The sequence below is a fragment of the Antrostomus carolinensis genome, unplaced genomic scaffold, assembly GCF_000700745.2.
Source record: "Antrostomus carolinensis isolate BGI_N321 unplaced genomic scaffold, ASM70074v2 scaffold23044, whole genome shotgun sequence".
NCBI classification, from domain to species: Eukaryota; Metazoa; Chordata; class Aves; order Caprimulgiformes; family Caprimulgidae; genus Antrostomus; species Antrostomus carolinensis.
In genome coordinates this window covers 3844-7648 of record NW_010313127.1, presented here as the reverse complement: position 1 = coordinate 7648, position 3805 = coordinate 3844, and positions in this window count along the sequence as shown.

The window sequence follows — 3805 nt, the reverse complement described above, 5'->3', positions numbered from 1 at the left end:
TTTAGAGCAATATCACCAATGAAACATATGAGAAGGCTTTTATAGGGAGCTGTAGCCACCTCTAATTAGCTATATATATGCTAAATAGCTATATATAAATACATAGATCTATATAAATATATAAAATATATTTTTATCTATGCTTTCAGGTTTTATTCACATATAACAAGAGTTTCTATTTGCATTTGGTTTTCCCACCATGAAATTTTAGAAGCTTCTTAAAAAAATGATTTCAAATAATTTATTCATAATTTATATGAAAGATGTGGGCTATGGTGGTAGTAGTAGGGGAAAAAAATAGGAAGGAAATACCCACAGATGAAAAGATGTCATCACTCAGTACAGATTAGGTTTTGTTTGTCTTGCAAGGAGGCTGGGTCAACAGCACAACAAGGTGCAAACAGCACAACACTCTAGGTCCAGAAAGCAAGGATAGGCAAGATGTGGCTTGACACAGCAGAAACAATGTTCTGTAATAAAACTGAACAAAAAATTACTGAGAAAATACTAAAGAGGAGTTCACAGTTTGGGTGGGAGATAAGCAAGGTGGTCCCTTCAAATAAGCAGCTAGGGTGTCCAGTGGGTTTACACACATGGAAATGATGTGTTCATAAGCAAGTCTTTTTCACATTTTCTTCTCACGTCTCCAAGCTGTATTTTCATAATGCAAAAAAGAACAACGGAGCAGCACTGTCCATCAGCTCCTATCCAGGAACAAAAGGACATATCCATGTTTAACTCCTGTTTGAAGGGTTGAGGAAACAGAAAAAGGATTAAAGAGTAACCTGCTAGCCTAAGGAATAATCCAGTTCTTAAATCTCTGTGAATGTAGATGCATTTATTTTCCTGTGATTTCTGTATAAATATCTGGAGTGGAAGGTTGATCTAGCTTGTGAGGATATCTGGGTAACAGTTATTCAGCATTAAAAGGGAGGGGACAGAGGAGGGAGACAGATAGGGGGAAATTAAGGAAACTTAATAAAATTCTAGACACACAAATCCTAATGAGATAGCTGAGACAACAAAAACTACTAGAACTCATCCTGAATGTTCCCCAATGAAGCCTGGAAACTGCTGGGACAAGTGTTACACCTCTGCTAGCTGCTTGCTGCTGTGCTCTGCCTCCTACATTGCTCTGGGAAACCTCACACACTTAATGAGAATTAATGTGTGCTCTTTTTGCAGACAAGGTCAGGGAAGTCTGGTGCATGATACTGAACAAATAGAACCTGTGGGATCTGGTGGAGTAGCATTGATCTTTGAATGCCTGGCTTGTTCAGGCCTCAGTATAAGGTAAGGCATGAAGCTGCAGTAGGTTTTTTTGTTTTGTGCAAGAAAAACACTTTTGAAAGGCTAGCGGAAGAACAATACCAAGAGAGGTTCAAAAAGAGCAACACTATTCAGTGTCTAAGGATGGGACATAATGAATCTTCACAGGCTGTAAATCACATAGCTGGGAAGGAAAAAAATTATAACTGTAGGAAATTTCTACCTGAATATCAATGGTACATTCAAAAGCATTAGACAGAAATCCACCCCCAGAGTCCAGTGCCTTGAAAGACAAAAAATCAGCACTGTGGGCTACCGAAACTGGTAAATCACAGCTGCTAGGAGGTGACAGTGAGTACATGCATCTGCTCTTGCAAGCAGATTTATCTAATAGGATTATAGATGCTTTTCCACTGTGGCAGCCTCCCTTAAATAGCGTAATAGGTATTAGAATTTAAAATTATTGATGTCAGGTTTTTATGCTTAAAATGTTAGAGGAAAATATATCAACCTAGATCCACCAGCCTGGGAGAGGTAAGACTGCCACTGTTCCATGTCCCCAGGATCTAACAAGTAGAGAGGCTGCAGATGTCTTCCTAGCAGGCACATGCACAAACTCACTCATATATACAACATATATAGATATATACATATATGTGTATATATATTCATGGTCAGCCATATAGATAACAGACAGTCACTAAGAGCACTCACATAAACACAGACAGCATCAATGGCCTCATCCTACTCCCCTCTCTGGATGGACATAATGAAAGTGTAGTGGTGGGAATATACACATATATAGGCATTTACAAAATGGTTCCTCCAGTAGCTGGGCTCACTCAGTCTGCCCAGTAGCTGACCCTTGGGTCCCAGTCTCCCCAGTTGCTGGCATCTGGAGATATGAACCTCTGAGGCCACATCCCTACTCCAGCTGCTGGTACAGACTGTTGCAAATGCACACATATCTATCCAGGACTCTGCAGGTCCCAATAGCTGTCCCTGTTGTGCTCTCAGCCCTATAGACCCACAGGTGTCACACAACCAGAGCCCATTGGATTCCCCTGGTCCCATACCTTACCTCCTTGTGCTCTCTCACCCCTATAGATACATAGGTGCTGTCATTTTAAGTGCACCCTCAGCAAGTTTATAGATGACACCAATCTGAGTGTTGCGATTTATAAGCCTGAGGGAGAGGGTGCCATCCAGAGGGACTTGGGCAAGCTCAAGAAGTGAGCCCATATGAACCTCATGAGGTCCAACAAGGCTGAGTGCAAAGTCCTGCACCTGGGTCGGGGCAACCCCCGGTATCAATACAAGTGGGGGCCTGAGGGGATTGGGAGCAGCCCTCCGGAGAAGGACTTGGGGGTCCTGATGAATGAAAAGCTGGACATGAGCCAACAATGTGCATTCGCAGCCCAGAAGACCAGCCTTATCCTGGGTTGCATCAAAGAAGCTTGGCCAACAGGTCAAGGCAGGTGATTCTCCCCTTCTACTCTGCTCTGATGAGACCTCACATGGAGTACTGCATCCAGCTCTGGAGCCCTCAGTACAAGAAAAAAGTAGACCTGCTGGAGCAGGTCCAGTGGAGGGTCACAAAAATGATTAGGGGGCTGGAACACCTGAAGAGAGGCTGAAAGAGTTGGGGTTGTTCAGCTTGGAGAAGAGAAGGCTCAGGGGAGACTTTATTGCAGTTTCTTCAATACTTAAAGGGGACTTATAAGAAACATGGGGAACAGACTTTTTTATAGGGCCTGTAGAGATAGGACAAAGGGTACTAGTTTTAAGTTAAAAGAAGGGAGATTTAGACTAGTTATAGGAGGAAATTTTTTACAACGAGGGTGATGAATGTTCAGCTTGGAGAAGAGAAGGCTCAGGGGAGACTTTATTGCAGTTTCTTCAATACTTAAAGGGGACTTATAAGAAACATGGGGAACAGACTTTTTTATAGGGCCTGTAGAGATAGGACAAAGGGTACTAGTTTTAAGTTAAAAGAAGGGAGATTTAGACTAGTTATAGGAGGAAATTTTTTACAACGAGGGTGATGAAACACTGGAACAGGCTGCCCAGAGAGGTGGTAGAAGCCCCATCCCTGGAAACATTCAAGGTGAAGTTGGACTGGCCTCTGAGCAACCTGATCTAGTAGAAGATGTCCATGCTCACTTCAGGGAGGTAGGACTTGATGACCTTTAAAGGTCCCTTCCAACCCAAGCCATTCTATGATTCTATCATTCTATCATATCAAGAGCTGCCCTTAGAGACCTTCTTACTCCCTTCCTCACAGGCTACTTAATTACTCACTAGCTCATTTGGGTTGATTTTCCCTAGCCATCTGTACTGGGTTTGCATGGCAAGGTTTTGGTAGCAGGGAGGAGGAAGCATAGGGGTGGCTTCTGTGAGAAGCTGCCAGAGGCTTCCCCCAGGTCCGACACAGCCAATGCCACCGGCTCAAAGATGGACCTGCCACTGACCAAAGCTGAGCTAATCAGTAACAATGGTAATGCCTCTGTGATAAGAGAATTAAGGAAAAAAAAAA